General features: G+C 49.0%; 1 pseudogene; it reads left to right on the forward strand.

Annotated features, from left to right (window-relative positions):
* Positions 1-3,657: 3,657 nt before the first annotated feature.
* LOC116975786 lies at positions 3,658-6,677 on the forward strand (annotated as a pseudogene).
* Positions 6,678-20,584: the final 13,907 nt, after the last annotated feature.

The following is a 20,584-nucleotide window of genomic DNA, read 5'->3' on the forward strand; positions in this document are numbered from 1 at the left end:
GTATTTTCATATTTTCATAAGAAAGTAAAACACGAAGGAACTTGTGAGTGGCACGGTGGCGCAGCGGCAGAGTTGCTGCCTTGCAGCGGCAGAGACCCGAGTTTGATACAAGGCTGGTCCAAGTTCAAGTTCAAGTTCAAGTGAGTTTATTGTCATGTGTCCCTGATAGGACAATGAAATTCTTGCTTTGCTTCAGCACATAGTACAATGTTGGCCATAGTAGGCATTTACTACAAAACAGATCAATGTGTCCATATGCTATAATATAAATATATACACACATGAATAAATAAAATGATAAAGTGCAAATAACAGATAATTGGTTATTAATAATCAAAGTTTTGTCCGAGCCAGGTTTAATAGCCTGATGGCTGTGGGGACCTGGTTGTTGCAGTCTTCAGGCTCCTGTACCTTCTACCTGAAGGTAGCAGGGAGATGAGTGTGTGGCCAGGATGTTGTGGGTCTTTGATGATACTGCCAGCCTTTTTGAGGCAGCGACTGCGATAAATCCCCTCGATGGAAGGAAGGTCAGAGCCGATGATGGACTGGGCAGTGTTTACTACTTTTTGTAGTCTTTTCCTCTCCAGGGCGCTCAAGTTGCCGAACCAAGCCACGATGCAACCAGTCAGCATGCTCTCTACTGTGTACCTGTAGAAGTTAGAGAGAGTCCTCCTTGACAAACCAACTCTCTCTAGAACCAGGGGTCACAGTTTAAGAATAAGGGGTAGGCCATTTAGGACTGAGATGAGGAAAAAAATTTCACCCAGAGAGTTGTGAATCTGTGGAATTCTCTGCCACAGAAGGCAGTGGAGGCCAATTCACTGGATGTTTTCAAGAGAGAGTTAGATATAGCTCTTAGGACTAACGGAATCAAGGGATATGGGGAGAAAGCAGGAATGGGGTACTGATTGTGGATGATCAGCCATGATCATATTGAATGGCGGTGCTGGCTCGGGGCCAAATGGCCTACTCCCGCACCTATTTTCTATGTTTCTATGAATACGACCTGCCTTATTTCATGACCTAAGGAGAACATTCACCTCCCACATCTATACCTTATCAATTTACAGTGTTATGTTCTTTAACGCAGGTCCCATACGGCATCATTGAAGATATATTTACATTCACTGGCTCTAAATATCCTATTTAGGCTGTCAAGGTTCAAAGAGCTTTAATTGTCAAGAAGCTTTAATTGTTCTCACCTCTCACCCTAATCCCTTTTCTCACCTTCAGTGGGGTATAATCTGAATAAAGATAGACACAAAATGCTGGAGTAACTCAGTGGGTCAGGCAGCATCTCTGGAGAGAAGCGATAGGTGACCTTTCTGTTCGAGACCCTTCTTCAGACTGAGAGTCGGGGGAGAGGGAAACGAGACGTATGACAAAGCGCAGAACAAATCAGAGCCGGCACAGGTGGCCATGAAGCCCACAAAGGTCCATTGTTGGCTGTGGAGGAGGAGATAACGAGGGGATACGGACAATAAAACTAGTAGGATGACGAGGGTGTGGGAGGGACGGAGAGAGAGGGAAAGCAAAGGGTTATTTGAAGTTAGAGAAATCAATACTCATACTGCTGGGGGTGTAAGCTGCCCAAGCGAAATACGAGGTGCTGCTCCTCCAATTTGCGCTGGGTCTCACTCTGACGATGGAGGAGGCCCAGGACAGAGAGGTCAGTGTGGGAATGGGAGGGGGAGTTAAAGTGTTTGGTAACTTGGAGATTACATACGCTAAGGTGGACTGAGCGGAGGTGTTCAGCGAAACGATCGCCTAGAATGCACTTGGTTTCGCCGATATGTAGGAGCTGGCGATATATAAAATCTGAATAATATCGTAGGCCCCCCTCGGTCATGACTGACCATGGATGATGCATCCTAGTTGTTGGCTGCTTGCTCCAAACCTCGGCTAGAGCAGCGTCGCCCGTGGCTGAAGAGACCAATGCGGGAGTGACAGTCTCTGTGGCAAACGTCACATTTGTGTGTGTGTGTGGTCTCTGGTTTGTTGAAGTTACTGCGCTCCTTTCTGCGCGCCCGCTGGGTCTGCCGCTGCGTTCAACCGTTTCTCTTCCCCCGTTTTGAGACGTTGGTTCAGGGTACCTCTCCACCTCGTGCGGTCGGCTGCAAGGCTCTCCCAGGACTCCACATCAATGTCGAGCGCCTTCATATCTCTCTTGCAGACATCCTTGTAACATAGCTGGGGGCGGCCGATGGTTCTCCTCCCAGATGTCAGCTCTCCATAGAGGATGTCTCTTGGAATACGGCCATCCTCCATGCGGTGAACATGGCCCACCCACCGCAGTTTGCGCTGCCTGAGTAGAGTGGACATACTGGGAAGGCCAGCGCGAGACAGGATCTCGGCGTTGGACACTCTGTCTTGCCAGGATTTGCCCAGGATACGGTGGATGCTTCTAAGGTAGAAGGTGATGAGTCTTCTCTCCTGCCTGGCATATGTAGTCCATGTCTCACTGCCCTGGTTCTTGATTCCCCTTCTCTGGGCAAAAGACTCCGGCGCATCTACCCGACCTAGTCGAAACAGGGCACCGTTTTATTTTCACCTACCCATTGTATAAATTGAGATGGCTATTTTTCTCAGTGTAAGGCTCGGAAGAGTTAAATTATAGATACAGTAATTGATGACTATATCCAACTAGCTGAATTTACAGGGCTTTAAAGACAGCAATCCAAATAGGTGTGGTAACAGATTTAGTCATCGCTTTATAATCCCTTCCATCAACGCTCTGATTTAGGTTCACGTTAGATTCTCCCAAGCACTCAAAATTGTACAGCCTACCGAAGTCAAAGGAACCATTCGTTGTGTATGTACCACTTGAGAATTATTTTGTGAGCTTTTTGTAAAAATCAACGATTACTTATTTAATTATGATGGCGATACAAAGACAAACCGTGGTGACACACCCTCCACCATAGTACAAAACCACCAAATTATTCAGACACTAAATTTCCTAACAACTGTGTTACAATCCTTACAAATATACTAAATAACTACTATACAACTATGTCCCTCTCTTACACCACCCGGGTGCGGACATAACCGCGGTAAAGGGGCAAGCATCTGGCTCGGGCAGAGCCCTCTTCCGCCTGGAGCCGTGACTCGCGGATGGCCAGCTTGGCCAGGCCTAGGAGCAACCCAACCAGGACATCTTCAGCCCTGCCCACTCCCTAGATCCCGTCACCGGTCCTCCGGTTGCTGACAGCAGAGCCGCCCCTCCCCCTACGGACCCTAGGTGGAGTGTCGGTGCTCCTTGCCCTCCGGACCCTGGCGACAAGGGACACTCGACTAGTCCCTAAATGTGTGAGCTTGTTACTTTTACTCCGTGCATTAACGCTGAACTCAAGGTAGTTGCCTTGTGCAAAAGAAGCAAAGGCATGTATTACGGATGCTATTATGTATCATCCTGTGGGAGGCTCGGTGGCGCAGCGGCAGAGGTGCTGCCATACTGCGCCAGAGAACCCGGGTTCGATCCTGACTACGGGTGCTGTCTGTAAGAGTTTGTACGTTCACCCCGTGACCTGCGTGGGTTTTCTCCGGGATCTCCGGATTCCTCCCACACTCCAAAGACGTGCAGGTTTTTCAGGCTAACTGGCTTGGTAAGATGATGTGGTAAGTGCGGAGTATAGTGTACAACGAAGGCTGCGGACGATGACAACAATCATCGTCAGCCTAGCTGTGGAAAGGTTTGGAGCAGTGGAGAAGAACACCTTTCACCATGAACCAACGAGCAGCAAAGATCCACATGATCCAGCAGGAGCTGAAGTCCCTCAAGAAGCAGGATAAGGAGGCCAGCGAAGAGCAACGTCCCCCCTTGGCTGAGCTGCGAACCATCCTGAGGAAGAAGCTGATGACCCTCCATAGAGCTGAGTGGCACCGAAGACGCCGGAAGGAAAGAGCCAGGAAGCGAGCATCCTTCATAGCCAACCCCTTCGGCTTCACCAAACAACTACTCGGGCAGAAGCGCAGTGGGAGTTTGGCTTGCTCTAAGGAGGAGATTGACCGGCACATCCAGACGGCCTACAGTGACCCCATCAGGCAGCAGGAGCTGGGCCAGTGCAACATCCTGATAAAACCACCTCCACCCATTTGATAGTAGAGAGCCACTCCTGAAAGAGGTCCAGGACGTTGTGTAGAGAGCAAGAGCTGGCTCAGCCCCTGGCCCGAGCAGAGTCCCCTACAGGGTCTACAAGAACTGCCCCTTGTTATTGAAACGGCTGTGGAAGATCCTGAAAGTCATCTGGAGGAGAGGAAAAGTGGTGCAGCAGTGGCGATTTGCTGAAGGAGTCTGAATCCCAAAGGAAGACGATTCCAAGAAGATCGATCAGTTCAGGAACATCTCCTTGCTAAGCGTTTAAGGCAAGATCTTCTTCAGCATAGTGGCGAGGCGGCTGACCAACTTCCTCCCCAGCAATGGCTACATCGACAGCTCAGTGCAAAAGGGAGGCTTATCTGGAATGCCGGGGTGTCTAGAGCACATGGGAGTGGTGACCCAGCTCATCAGAGAAGCCAGGGAGAACAAGGGAGACCTGACAGTGCTCTGGCTTGACCTGGCCAACGCCTACGGCTCCATTCAACACAAGCTGATCCAGACAGTCATGGCCATGCATCATGTGCCCCGCGGGGCCAAGTGGCAGATCTCATCCTGGACTATTACAACCAGTTCAGCATGAGAGTCTCATCAGGGTCAGTAACATCAGAGTGGCACAGACTGGGGGTTGGGATCATCACAGGCTGTACCATCTCTGTGATCCTTGTTGCCTTGGCGATGAACATGATCGTCAAGTCTGCTGAGCCAGAGTGCCGGGGCCCTCGGACCAAGTCAGGAATGCGCCAACCACCAATCAGTGCCTTCATGGACGACCTGACTGTCACCACTGAGTCAGTGCCAGGAAGCAGGTGGATCCTGCAAGGGTTGGAAAAGCTGATTGGATGGGCAAGGATGAGGTTTAAGCCAGGAAAATCAAGGTCACTGGTGCTGAAGAAGGGCAAAGACATGGACAGGTTCCGCTTCAGCATCGAAGGGTCACCAATCCCAACTGTCTCCGAAAAGCCAGTGAAGAGTCTTGGCAAGGTGTTTAACAGCAGCCTGAAGGATACAGCATCTGTCCAGGCAACCTGTCAGGAGCTGGAGAGCTGGTTGAGAGCAGTGGACCGGTCGGGGCTTCCCGGCAAGTTCAAGGCATGGATTTACCAGCATGGTATCCTGCCATGGATACTCTGGCCACTGCATGTCTACGAAGTCCCAATATCCATCGTAGAGAGATTGGAGAGGAAAGCCAGCAGCTTTCTCAGAAGGTGGCTGGGACTGCCCAGGAGCCTTAGCAGCATCGCCCTTTATGGAAATAACACCAAGCTCCAGCTGCCCTTGAAGTCCCTGGAGGGGGAGTTCAAGGGGACTCGGGCCAGAGAGGTGATGATGTACAGGGACTCCAGCGACCCCAAGGTGGCTCAAGCAGGGGTGGAGGTGAAAACTGGGAGGAAGTGGAGAGTCGGCGAAGCCATGCTGCAAGCAGAGTCTCGGATACGCCACAGAGTCCTGGTGGGAGCAGTGACTCGGGGAAGAGCAGGCCTGGGAATCTTCCCATCTCCCCAGTTTGACAAGGCCAAGGGGAAGGAGAGGCGCAGGCTGGTCCAGGAGGAAGTGAGGGCAGTGGTGGAGGAGGAGAGGTGTACCAGAGCTGTTGGATTGAGGCAGCAGGAAGCCTGGACAAGGTGGGAGCAGGCCATGGACCGAAAAGTCACATGGACTGAGCTCTGGCAGGCTGAACCACAGCGCATCAAGTTCCTGGTCCAGGCAGTGTATGATGTCCTGCCCAGCCCATCGAACCTCTTCATCTGGGGGAAAGTGGAATCTCCAGATTGCCAGCAATGCTCAGGCAAGGGGACATTGGAACACATCCTGAGCTGTTGCCCACAGTCTCTTGGGCAGGGCCGGTACACATGGCGTCACGACCAGGTTCTCAAACCCATTGCAGAAGCCATCAGCATGGGAATCAGCAGCTGCAGACGAGATCGCCCCACCACCCAGATGATCACCTTCGTGAAGGCCGGAGTGCAGCTGCCAAGAACCACAGCAGCCAGGAATCCGTCAGGAATCCTGGCGACTGCGCAGGACTGGCAGCTTTCTGTAGACCTGGTGAAACAGCTGAAGTTCCCACATCACATTGCCACGACCACCCTGAGGCCAGATATCCTCCTGGTCTCAGAGGCGACCAAAAACATCGTCTTGTTGGAACTGACAGTGCCGTGGGAGGACCGTCTGGAGGAGGCCCACGAGAGGAAGATGGCCAAGTATGAAGAGCTGGTCATAGACTGCCGTAAGCAGGGCTGGAAGGCAAGGTGTATGCCCATCGAGGTTGGCTGCAGAGGTTTTGCAGGGCAATCGCTCTACAAACCCTTGAGTGCAGTGGGCATCAACGGAGTGGCAAGGAGAAGAGCCATCAAGAACACCACAGAGGCAGCGGAGAAAGCCTCAAGATGGCTCTGGATCAGGAGAGGAGGTCCATGGGGAGGAGCGAATGCCACCTGAACACAAGTCGTGGTCTGACCAACCACGGGTGGGTCGCCTGGGTGAGGGTGTCTGATGTTGAAAGACCCGAAACACCCAATGAACCCAGGTTACATCACTGATGATGTGTTCAGGAGCATCAAGACATGTATTTTTATCAATAGGCGTGTGGTGATCGCTGTTCGGTGCGGACTCGGTGGACCGAAGGGCCTGTTTCCTCGCTGTATCTAAACGAAACTAAACTAAACAAAGACACATACTGCAGACGCCCTTTGATCTTATTTTCTTGAAATTGAGAGATTCCTTTTTTTTACTGATGATCAAAAGATACTGTGATGTAATTTAATTAAATCTTGTGGAATCATAATAAAATAACTCTTACATTTACTACAAAACTGAGTCATCTTTTTCGCATTCCAGGTTTTCACAATGTGGAAATTAAATATTTCTTGCCTTGTTTGCTTATTCAATGTTTATCAGTTCGATCTGAAGATATTTGTCATTGCTTACTAAAGGTTTCAGGCTGACTAATGCTGGAATTGTCTGATATTCGGTATCACTGAATAAGTTGTATTAGGCAAGACTCTGGTTAATAGAGTCACAGAGTGATACAGCGTGGAAACCCTTCGGCCCAACTTGCCCACGCCGACCAACATGTCCCATCTACACTAGTCCCACCTGCCTGCGTTTGGCCCATATCCCTCTAAACCTATCCAATGTTTCTTAAACGTTGCCATAGTCCCAGCCTCAACTACCTCCTCCGGCAGCTCGTTCCATACACCCACCACCCTATGCGTAAAAACGTTTCCCCTCAGGTTCCTTTTCCCCCTTCACCTTAAAGCTATGTCCTCTGATTCTCGATTCACCTACTCTGTGCATCTCCCTGATCTATTCTTCTCATGATTTTGTCCACCTTTATGAGATCACCCCACATCTCCTGCGCTCCAAGGTTTAGAGTCCCAGTTTGCTCAGCCTCTCCCTGTAGCTCAAGCCCTCAAGACCTGGCAACCTCCTCCTAAATCCACTCAGCATCTTTTCCAGCTTGAATTGGCTGCTTAGATGCAGGAAGATTATTCCCGATGTTGGGGAAGTCCAGAACTAGGTGTCACAGTTTAAGGATGAGGGGGAAATCTTTTAGGACCGAGATGAGAAAATTATTTTTTACACATAGAGTGGTGAATCTGTGGAATTCTCTGCCACAGAAGGTAGTTGAGGCCAGTTCATTGGATATATTTAAGAGGGAGTTGGATGTGGCCCTTGTGGCTAAAGGGATCAGGGGGTATGGAGAGAAGGCAGGGATGGGATACTGAGTTGAATGATCAGCCATGATCATATTGAATGGCGGTGCAGGCTCGAAGGGCCGAATGGCCTACTCCTGCTCCTATTTTCTATGTTTCTATGTTCCTATGTTTCTAAAGTGCTTATGAGTATTATTTTATCTGTTTACAACTATTTCAAGTTAAAGGCTGTATTAAAATAATGTGTTAACGGAAGATACAAAACTCTACTACAAATAAAGGTAAGGAATCAAACAAATCCACTCAAAATAAGAAAATAATTGTTTGCACTCATTGTTTCTCTGGTGTAACAGCAGAAACCGTTTTTTTAATCAACACCTCAGCTGATAACTGTGCTACCTAGTGTGAAATAAAGTTACACTCGATTTGTCCATTCCCCCCACAGATGCTGCCTGACCCGTTGAGTTACTCCAGCATTTTGATTTTTTCTCAGTGCTGCAGTATCTGCAGTTTCATATGTCTTTACTCACTAACATGTGAGTTTAGGTTAGAGTTTTGACTTTGGAGATACAGAGTGGAAACAGGCCCTTCGGCCCACCGAGTCCACGCCAACCACAGATCACCGCACACTAACACTGTCACACAATTTACAATGTTCACCAAAGCCAATTAACCTACAAACCCGTACGTGTTTGGAGTGTGGGAGGAAACCAGAGCTCCCAGGGCAAACCCACGTGGTCACAGGAAGAACGTAGAAACTCCGTATAGACAGCACCCGCAGTCAGGATCGAGCCTGGGTCTCTGGTGCTGTTATGCCCCTGTCCCACTTAGGAAACCTGAACGGAAACCTCTGGAGACTTTGCGCCCCACCCAAGGTTTCCGTGCGGTTCCCGGAGGTTCACGGAGGTTTTTGTCAGTCTCCCTACCTGCTTCCACTACCTGCAACCTCCGGCAACCACCTGCAACCTCCGTGAACCGCACGGAAGCCTTGGGTGGGGCGCAAAGTCTCCAGAGGTGTCCGTTCAGGATTCCTAAGTGGGACAGGGGCATTAGGCAGCAACTCTACCGCTGCACCACTGTGCCACCCTCTGATTTGCAGTTGGACTGTTCATTCAATACATTTAGAAGCCTCCAAAACCGCATCTTCAATATCACACGCACTCCAAACTTGGTGTCACGTGCAAATACACACCATATGAAGATGCTGAAACCAGAGGGAAAGATGGAATTGATCGACAGCAGTTGTGCATAATGGGTTGAAGGTGTGCGGGCAGCCCGTTACACAATGTGCTGTTTTCTTTGCTACTGACTTCCATGGAAGGGAACAAATAGTGAGAAAGGTGTGAGGACAGGCTCTTTTGATTTTCTGTGGCCCTGCCATAAACTCGATTTCACCCTAGTTTATGTTTGCAAAATAGCAGCAGTAGGAAATACCGACACGTGGAAACAGATACATGGAATTGTTATAGCATGGATGCAAGTCTTTCAGCACATGAATCTATACCAGCACCTTATGGTCACAAGGTCATAAGGAAAAGGAGTCGAATTGGGGCCATTCGGCCCATCAAGTCTACTCTGCCATTCTATCGCTCCCTCCTAACCCCATTCTCCTGCTTTCTCCCCATAACCTCTGACACCTGTTTTTAATGGACCCTAAATGCTGGAGTAACTCAGCGGGTCAGGCAGCATCTCTGGAGAGGTTGAGTTTCATTGATTGTGCAGTGAAAAGCTATTGCCACGTGCTAACCAGTCAGCGGAAAGACAATGCATGATTACAATTGAGCCGCCAACAGCGTACAGATACAGGATAAAGGGAAAAACGTAAGTATTGTTCAAGTTCACAATTATTGTCACAAGCACAGTGATATTTAAGTTACCATACAGCCATACTGAATGAAAAGCAAAAATACACACAGCGCATAAAATAAGGTTCAACATAAACATCCACCACAGTGGAATCAACATTCCTCACTGTGATGGAAGGCAATAAAGTTCAGTCATCTTCCTCCTTTGTTCACCCGTGTTCGGGGACTTGAACCCTCCGCACTTGCCGCTGCCGACGGTCCGCTGTTCAAGCCGTCGCGTCGGGATGATGGAAACTCCGGCGTCAGGACGGATCGGAAAACTCTGCGGCATGGAGCTCCCGAGTCGGCCTCTTCTTACCGGAGACCGCGGGCTTCACGGTGTTAAAGTCCACAGGCCCCGCGGTCGGAGCTCCTTCGCTGGCGATTCTCGGCAAAGGATCCCAAGCCCCGCGATGGTAAGTCCGCGCCACGCGCCCGTGGCTTGAAGCTCTGGGCTGGACTCCAGGAAAGGCCGCACCACTCCACGTTGTAGGCCGCGGGGGGGGGGGGGTGGAGATGCGACACGGAGAAAAATCGCATCTCCATCGAGGTAAGTGTCTGGAAAAAGATTCCCCCGATTAACCCCCCCCCCCCACCCCACACACATAGGACATACCAAGAAACATTAAAACAAACATTCAATAATAATAAAATGGAGAAGTGGTCGAACAGACTGTTGGCGAGGCAGCCACAACGGTGGTGCCGCCCGATGGGATATTGCTGGAGGAGGAGGGATTTAAAAGAGTGGAGTGATTGTAATGTGTGATTGCAGATCCACATTTGTGACCAGCACACAAAGAGTCTCCTGGGTTGGGCGACATCTTGGATCGGAAGGAAAAGGAACAGGTGACGTTTCGGGTCGAAGTTTACAAGAATCATTCCTGGAATTAGTGGGTTAGCATATGATGAGCGTTTGACAGCACCGGGCCTCCACTCAAAGGTTCAAAGGTTATTTATTGGTCACATACACCTAGGTGTAATGAAATGCTTCTTGCCAATGCAGCACATAAAGAAAGAATACAGACATAACATTAATAAGAGATTTAAACATAAAGAACATCCCCCCACAATGGCTCCCACCATGAGGGAAGGCACAAAGTCCAGTCCCCAACCCCAGTTCACCCATAGTCGAGCCAATTGAGGCCTCCACAGTTGCCTCTACGGAGGCCCGATGTCCCTGGCCGTTCTCGCCGGGTGATGGTGCTCCGGCGTCGGGAGAGTCCTCACAGTGGCTTGGGACACCTGGAACGGCCGCTTCCGTACATTGAAATTTACAGAATAATGAAAGGCATAGATAGAGTGGATGTGGAAAGGATGTTTCCACTGGTGGGAGAGTCTAGGACCAGAGGTCACAACCTCAGAAATAAAGGGCGCTCTTTTGGAAAGGAAGTGAGGAGGAACTTTTTTAGTCAGAGGGTAGTTAATCTGTGGAACTCATTACCACAGAGGGCTGTGGAGACCAAGTCAGTGGATGTTTTTAAGGCAGAGATAGACAAATTCTATAGAAGGGTTATGGAGAGGAGGCAGGAAAATGGGATTAGGAGGCAGAGATCAGCCATGATTGAATGGTGGAGTAGACTCGATGGGCTGAATGGCCTAATTCTACTCCTATAACTTGTGAACTTGTCTGAAGAAGGGTCTCGACCAGAAATGGCACCTATTCCTTATCTCCAGATATGCTGCCGGTCCCAGTGAGTTACTCCAGCATTTTGTGTCCATCTGCGGTTCATTCCTGCACCATATGCGTGTGGGGCCTGTTGTCCTTCAAGACTGGGAATGAGTTCTATTTGCTTTTGATTTGTGGGTTGGGAAATGGTGAACGGTGTTCCTGTGGGTGCGGCAGACATTACCACTGGCAATGATGGATCACCTCTTCCATCACCTACATAGACCCCTTGTGTGTCCCGCTGAGTTACTCCAGCATTTTGTGTAAACCAGCATCTGCCGTTCCTTCCTACACAGTGGTACAGAAATAGTCTGCTGAGCCCACATGCAAGATTCGCCATGTCTTGGCGCCATTGCCCAAGTCCGGTCCACGCTCCAGTTGTTACGAGCGGTGCCCAATTCAGGCGAGTCCCAGGCTGCTGTGGGCCTCCAGCCATCGCCTTCCTTGGACGACCATCGTTTTGTGTCTATCTTCGGTGTAAACCAGCACCTGCAGTTCTGTCTGTAGGAAGGAACAGCAGATGCTGGTTTAGACAATAGACAATAGACATAGGTGCAGGAGTACCTCGAGCCAGCACCGTAATTCAATATGATCATGGCTGATCATCCACAATCAGTACCCCGTTCCTGCCTTCTCCCCATATCCCCTGACTCCGCTATCTTTAAGAGGCCTATCTAGCTCTCACTTCGATTTAAACCGAAGATAGACCCAAAAGCTGGAGTAACTCAGCGGGACAGGCAGCGTCTCAAGTAGAGAAGAAATGGGAAACGTTTCACTCATGTATTGCTTGGGCAGCCTACAGCCCAGTGGTATGAATATTGATTTCTCTCACTTCAGGTAGCCCCGGCATTCCCTCTCTCTCTATCCCTCCCCCACCCAAGTTGCACCAGCTTCTCGTTCTCACCCAACAAACAGCAAACGATGGCCTGCTCCCTTTGTCATCGTTGCACATCTTTCAATCGTTGGCCTTTATCTAATCCACATCACCGTCTATATCTCTCGTTTCCCTTGTCCCTAACCAGGTTTTTTCACCCGAAACGTCACCCATTCCTTCTCTCCAGAGATGCTGCCTGTTCCTCTGAGTTACTCCAGCCCTTGTGGCCCTTGTGGCTAAGGGGATCAGAGGGTATGGAGAGAAGGCAGGTACGGGATACTGAGTTAGATGATCAGCCATGATCATATTGAATGGCGGTGCAGGCTCGAAGGGCCGAATGGCCTACTCCTGCACCTAATTTCTATGTTTCTATGTTACTCCAGCTTTTTGTGTCTATCTGCAGTTCCTACCCTGTGCAACAGTGCATTTAAACTCGCTTCATTTTAAAAACGAGACTCTTCCGGGGATTGCAATGGGGCGGGATACTTTGGGCAGCTTCGGACTGATGTCCTTGCATCTTCTACGTTTTGCAACTGACGGCAGACACAAGTGGGAATGTCTGCAAGCTGCATTTGCTCACCAGACGAGCTTGGTTCCAGAGCTATTTGGTTGTAAATTCCTGTTCTGCACAGACATGCACATGCCAGTGAGTCATTAAGAAACACAAGACACTAATTGCGTGGAAAGGCTCGTAAATGATTACCAAGGTGGGTTAATTAAGATTCATTACCCTGTAAACGGGCTTGAAAGCTAACTGCCTGCGAATGAGATGCTGCGAGGGTTTTGGCGACTATTGCCTCATGATCCACTTCTGCCCCGTTGCGGACCAGGTCAGGCCGCGCGCGAAAGGCTCAACTGATCGCTCCACATCTCCGCTTTGTAACCGCGCAGAGTCATATGGAATGCGTTTCTGCCCCCTCCTGCTACCTTTGCATTAGTCGAGATAGGGTAGCGCACAGCCACTTCGAAACTAAAAGCCCCCCCCCTTCACTCAGCCAAACAGGCCAAAAATAAATGCCCTATATATAAAACTTACTGACCATGAACCTTCACATATTATGAACCAAAGGACAAAGCTGTTGCTGCAATCCAGCAATGAAATCTACATTCAGGTTTTGAATTTCCCAATTTTCACGGGAAAAAAAATAAAAATAACACCTTCAATTACACTTGTAGAGCCATAGTGGTAGAGTGGTACAGTGTGGAAACAGGCCCTTCCTCCCAACTTTCCCACACTGGCTAACATATCCCATCTACACTGCTCCACCTGCCTGCTTTTGGCCCATATCCCTCTAAACCTGCCATAGAGCCATAGAGTCATAAAGAGTAATACAGTGTGGAAATAGGCCCTTCAGCCCAACTTGCCCACACCGGCCAGTTAGTCCCATCTACACTAGTCCCACCTGCTTGCGTTTGGCCCACGCCCGTTTAAACCTGACCTACCTGTTGAAATGTTTCTTGAACGTTGCTATGGCCCCTGCCTCAACTACCTCCTCCGGCAGCTCATTCCATACACCCACCATCTTTTGGGCGAAAATGTTACTCCTCAGGTTCCGATTAAATCTTCTCCCCCCCCTCACCTTAAACCTATGTCCTATGTCCGAAGGGCCTGTTTCTGCGCTGTATCTCTAAACTAAACAAACAAAAAACAGCTGGCAAGGCACAAATATGTCTGGATTGATCATGAGGTCATAAGGAATAGGAGTAGAATTAGGCCATACGGCCCATCTAGTCTACTCCGCCTCCTAACCCCATTCTCCTGCCTTCTCTGCATAACCTCTGACACCCGTACTAATCAAGAATCTATCTATCTCTGTCTTAAGAATATCCACTGACTTGGCCTCCACAGCCTTCTGCGACTTAAGGGGCTGTCCCACTGCGGTGACCTAATTGGTGAGTTTAGAAGAGTTTAGGAGAGTTTGAAAAAATGTCATGTTGAAGACCTCCTTCAACTATGTTGAAGACTAGCTTCGACTATCTTCGGGAAAATTGGACACCGAATTGTGGAGAGTGAAGACGACCTCCTTCGATCTCCTTCGACCTCCCTTCGACTATGTTGAAGATTATCTACGACTACCTTCGACTACCTTCGACTACCCTTGATTACCTACGAGTAACATGCCGACCTACTACGACCTACTTCGACTAAACCTACGAGTAAAAAAAGTATCGATTTTTTCCATGGCGACCTTTTTTTACTCGCGGGCATTTTGCAACATGTTGAAAAATACGTTGCGACCTAGCTGAGGCCTCGAGTATGCGGGGACTATTCTCGAGCATGAAGGAGAGTTACAAAGACCTCCTAGGACCTCGTGTTGTCCATGCTGCGAGTATGAGTCGAGGGCAAACTCGTCAGAACTCGCGGATTAGGTCGCCGCAGTGGGACAGCCCCTTTAGAATTCCAAAGAATTTGATGTCTCAGGATCCACCATCCGAGGTTTCATCGAACTCATGGACTTCGTAGGACAGTCATCACAATGTGGTCTCCAGTTCAAGTAGACCTGTACAGGACCTAGGTTTGGTATATAGCATGTCAACCAAAACTAGGCATAACACAGCTCATTGAAAACCCCACACCTTAAAACGTTACAATCAGTTGCTACCAAAATAAGGACATCGAAGTAATCGTCAACAGAGAGACAGGCACATGGATAGATAGACACAAAATTCTGGAGTAACGCAGCGGGACAGGCGGCATCTCTCGATGAAAGGAATGGGTGAGGTTTCGACTCGAGGCCCTTCTTCAGACTGAGAGTGCAAATCAGCATCTGCAGCTCCTTCCTACACAGGTACGTGGATGGGACAGGTTTAGAGGGATATGGGTCAAAATGCAGGCAGGTGGGACGAGTGTAAACATAGAAACATAGAAACATAGAAAATAGGTGCAGAAGTAGGCCATTCGGCCCTTCGGGCCTGCACCGCAATTCAATATGATCATGGCTGATCATCCAACTCAGTATCCTTCTCTCCATACCCCCTGATCCATTTAGCCACAAGGGCCACACCTACAGTAACTCCCTCTTAAATATAGCCAATGAACTGACCTCAACTACCTTCTGTGGCAGAGAATTCCAGAGATTCACCACTGTCTGTGTGAAAAATGATTTTCTCATCTCGGTCCTGAAGGATTTCCCCTTTATCCTTAACTGTGACCCCTTGTCCTGGACTTCCCCAACATCGGGAACAATTTTCCTGCATCTAGCCTGTCCAACCCCGTAAGAATTTTGTAAGTTTCTATGAGATCCCCCCTCAATCTCCTAAAGTCTAGCGAGTACAAGCCGAGTCTATCCAGTCTTTCTTTATATGAAAGTCCTGACATCCCAGGAATCAGTCTGGTGAACCTTCTCTGTACTCCCTCTATGGCAAGAATGTCTTTCCTCAGATTTGGAGACCAAAACTGTACACAATACTCCAGGTGTGGTCTCACCAAGACCCTGTACAACTGCAATACAATACAATACAATACAATACAATACCATTTATTGTCATTTGAGCCTCAGTGAGGCTCAAACGAAATCCCGTTTCCACAGCCATACAAACAAAGACAATTTCCTACAGACATACACACAATTTAATTTACACAAACATCCATCACAGTGGACCCACTGTGATGGAAGGCAAAGTCTTTTCTCTTCCCTGTTCTCCATTTCTCTCCCGATGTCCAAGCCCCAGGCGGGCGATGCTAAGTCCCACGGCCATTTTAGGCCGTGCCGGGCGATGTACGTCCCCGCTCCGGGTCGTTCCAACCCCGCGACACGGGCTGGAGAAGTCGCGTTGCGGGAGCTCCGGGAAGCGGTCTCTCTCTCCCCCCGGACCCGCGAGCTCCCGATGTCCCAGTCCGCCGGACCTGCGGCTGCGTTGCTGGAACCTCCGAGCCCCAGGAGTCGAGTCGCAGCAGCGAGTCACCACCGCTCCCCACGCTCTGAGGCCGGCCAGCCCCACGATGGTGAGTAGTCCGCAGCTCCGCAGTCTCCCGAGCCCCCGGGTCGTTCAGGTTGGAGGCCGCTCCACGGTGCTAGGCCCCAACGACAACGGAGACCCGACAGGGAAAAGGTCGGGTCTCCCGGACAGGGAAGAGATTTTAAACAGTTTCCCCCTCCCTCCCCCTCCACCCCCCACATATACACATTTAAAACCAGTATTAAAAAAACACCAACACTACATTTAACTAGACAAAAAATAAAAAAAAGACAGACAGGCTGTAGGGGCCGCTGCAACGGGTGAGCCGCGCCGCCACTGCAGTAGAACCTCCCTGCTCCGATACTCAAATCCTTTTGCTATGAATGCTAACATACCATTCGCTTTCTTCACTGCCTGCTGCACCTGCATGCCTACTTTCAATGGCTGGTGTACCATGACACCCAGGTCTAGATGGGACATGTTGGCCAGTATGGGCCAGTTGGGCTGAAGGGCCTGTTTCCAGACTGTACCACTCTATGACTCTATGACTGTGAGAGAACAGTGCGAACATATGGGGGGGGGAAAGGAAATTATTCTTTAACATGCCAATTAAGCAATCTATCTTTATATACATCTCGGAAGCATCCGCCACACTTCAAAGCTTGAAGGGAGGAAAGAAAGCCTGTTATTTCCTGAAATTATTATTTTTTCTGATCTTGATACCCTGTTCCCTGCTCAGGATGTGTCTTGTTAGTTGCCATGACGACACAGAGTACTTTGACAGTGGCCTTAGTAGGTCAAGCCGGATTAAGCGTTAAATCTTAGAAACTGTATTAAATTCATGTTCCTTTTCCTCAGCCACCACCCCATGGGAGTTTAGAATATATTTTCTCATAAATTCACCTGGTTACCACCATTGACTATATGGAGGCCATTGATTAAATGAGTCCAGAACCAGGGGCCAGTTTAGTTTAAGAATAAGGAGTAAGCCATTTAGAACGGAGACGAGGAAACACTTTTTTTATCACAGAGAGTTGTGAGTGTGGAATTCTCTGCCTCAGAGGGCGGTGGAGTCCGGTTCTCTGGATGCTTTCAAGAGAGAGCTAGTTAGGGCTCTTAAAGATAGCAGAGTCAGGGGATACGGGGAGAAGGCAGGAACGGGGTACTGATTGTGGGCGATCAGCCATGATCACATTGAATGGCGGTGCTGGCTCGAAGGGCCGAATGGCCTACTCCTGCACCTGTTGTCTGTTGTCTATTGTCTATAATCAATAACAGGTTCTGCAACTCAATGTCATTTTAGTTTAGATTAGTTTAGTTTAGTTTAGTATTGTCACATGAGCCAAGGTACAGTGACAAGCTTTTGTTGCATGCTATCACGTTGAAGGAAAGACTAAACATGATTACAATCAGGTAGTTTACAATTATTGTTTCAAAGAAGTAAAGTGATCTGGGTGGCACGTTGGGACAGTGATAGAGTTGCTGCCTCACTGCATCAGATACCCAGGTTCAATCCTGTCTACAGGTGCTGTTTATACGGAGTTATAACGTTCTCCCTGTGACCCGCATGGGTTTCATCCGGGATCTCCAGTTTCCTCCCACTCCAAAAGATGTACAGGTTTCTCTGCTAATTTATTTTTTAGTTTAGAGATACAGCGTGGAAGCAGGCCCATCGGCCCACCGGGTCCGTGCCCGACCAGCGATCCCCGGACATTAACACTATCCTACACACATTTTTTTCATTTACCAAGCCAATTAACCTACAAACCTGTATGCCTTTGGAGTGTGGGAGGAAACCGAAGATCTCAGAGAAAACCCACGCAAATCACGGGGAGAACGTACAAACTCCGTACAGACAGCACCCGTAGTCGGGAACGAACCCGGGTCTCCGGGTTTTTGACGAAGGTAGAAAAACACAAACAGAAACACACACACACACACACACACACATATACATACATACAAGATGAGACTTTTATAGGTATATAGATAGTACATCCAGTAGATCATTCCGTATATTCCTCAGCACCCTCTGTGTGAAAAACTGATCCTCAGCTTTCTATTAATTCTTTCCCCTCTCATCTTAAATCTATGTCCTCTGGTTCCTGATTCTCCTAATCTGGGTAAAATACTTTGTCCATTCACCCTATCTTTTCCCCTTATGATAGTATACACGTCTATAAGATCACCCCTCAGCCTCCTGTGTTGCTAAGACCCATCCTGTCCAACCTCTCCTGATAGCTCAGGCCCTCAAGTCCTGTCAATATCCTCGTAAATCTTCTCCGCACTCGTTCCAGTTTAAGAATATCCTTCCTACAGCAGGGTGGCCAAAACTGAACACAATACTCTAAATGCGGCCTTGCCAATATCTTGTACAACTGTAACATAACTCCCCAGCTTCTGTACGTTATGCCCTGTCTAATGTAGGAAAATGTACCAAATGCCTTCTTAACCAGAGGACCAGAGGACATAGGTTTAAGGTGAAGGGTAAACGATTTAATAGGAATCTGAGGGGTAACCTTTACACACAAAGGGTGGTGGGTGTATGGAACGAGCTGCCAGAGGAGGTAGTTGAGGCTGGGACTATCCCATCGTTTGAGAAACAGTTGGACAGGTACATGGATAGGACAGATTTGGAGGGATATGGACCAAGCACGGGCAAGTGGGACTAGACTAACTGGGACATTGTTGGCCGGTGTGGCGAGTTGGGCCGAAGGGCCTGTTTCAACACTGTATCTCTCTATGACTATATGACTCTCTAACCCAGTGTGGACAGACCATTACCGAATCATAGCTTGATCACACCCCATATCTAATCTCACATGGGCACTTCCTCACACTAGGTACATGGATAGGAATGGTTTAGATGAATATGGCCAAACGTGGACAAATAGGACCAGCTTAGAAGGCACGGACTGCGATGCTTCTAGCCGCGGGCGCGGCGTCTGGAATCTGGGATTCCTCGTTGGGGACACCCGGAGAAGGAGGGCTCCGACCCGCCGGCCCGCGGCCTACAACACCTTGAAGCCGCGGACTGCGGTGCTTCTAGCCGCGGGCGCAGCGGGTGGGGACTGACTTACTTACCATCTGGAGCAGGATCCCTCGCCGGGGATCCCTGGAGAAGAGCTCCTACCGCCGGCCTGCGGCCCACGTCATCCTGAGGCCGCGGTCTCCGGTAGGGAAGCATCGATTCGGGACTTACCTTCCAGACGAGAGGGCATGTCATCTGGCCGCCCGCAGCGGCGACTGCGAAGGTTATAGAAACATTGAAACATAGACAATAGGTGCAGGAGTAGGCCATTCGGCCCTTCGAGCCTGCACCGCCATTCAATTTGATCATGGCTGATCATCCAACTCAGTATCCTGTACCTGCCTTCTCTCCATACCCCCTGATCCCTTTAGCCACAAGGGCCACATCTACAGTAACTCCCTCTTAAATATAGCCAATGAACTGGCCTCAACTACCTTCTGTGGCAGAGAGTTCCACAGATTCACCACTCTGTGTAAACAATGTTTTCCTCATCTCGGTCCTAAATGATTTCCCCCTTATCCTTAAACTGTGACCCCTTGTTCTGGACTTCCCCAACATCGGAAACAATCTTCCTGCATCTAGCCTGTCCAACCCCTTAAAAATGTTGTACGTTTCTATAAGATCCCCCCTCAATCTTCTAAATTCTAGTGAGTACAAGCCGAGTCTATCCAGTCTTTCTTCATATGAAAGTCCTGCCATCCCAGGAACCAGTCTGGTGAACCTTCTCTGTACTCCCTCTATGGCAAGAATGTCTTTCCTCAGATTAGGAGACCAAAACTGTACGCAATAAGCATCAATTCGGGACTTACCTTCCAGGCGAGAGAGCCTGTCATCTTGCCGCCCGCAGCAGCGACTGTGGAGGTTATGGCCCTGACCACGGGGGAACAATGGAGGAGGACTGACTGTACTTTGTGCCTCCCACCACAGTGAAGAATGCTGTGGTGGATGTTTGTGTTACATTTTTATTGTGTATTGTGTGTTCTTTTTTATTATTCCACTGCTGGCAAATTCATTTCACTGCACTTTATTGTGTATGTGATGAATAGATCTGATTGTTTGATTGACATCGTGGTTGCCATGGAGGAGTTGGGCCAAAGGGCCTGTTTCCGCGCAGTATGACTCTCTGTATGACATATGAAGTAAGACCAACTCACAGAAGATGTGCTGGATCTATGAAACTTTACATTCACCAGAACAATGAAGGGAAATATCCACTGAAGGACTCAAAGTGCTGGAGTAATTCAGTAGGTCAGGGAACACCTCTGCAGAACATGGATAGGCAATGTGTCGGCTCGAGACCTTTCGACAGACTGAGTCTTTATGAAGTCTCGCTGTAATTTTCATGGAACATCAGCAGCAAAGCAATTAAAAAAATCTATCATTTTCCTTGGTTTCAACCATGCCTTCCAGTGACATTAAAACCAGTGACCAGCTGAAGCACGGGAAAGTTTTAGTGAAAGTTTTGCAATGGAAATAAGGGGAAAAGGAAGGAATCTTTTACGGGAAAGATAGCA

The sequence above is a fragment of the Amblyraja radiata genome, chromosome 8 (assembly GCF_010909765.2).
Source record: "Amblyraja radiata isolate CabotCenter1 chromosome 8, sAmbRad1.1.pri, whole genome shotgun sequence".
Classification (NCBI taxonomy): Eukaryota; Metazoa; Chordata; class Chondrichthyes; order Rajiformes; family Rajidae; genus Amblyraja; species Amblyraja radiata.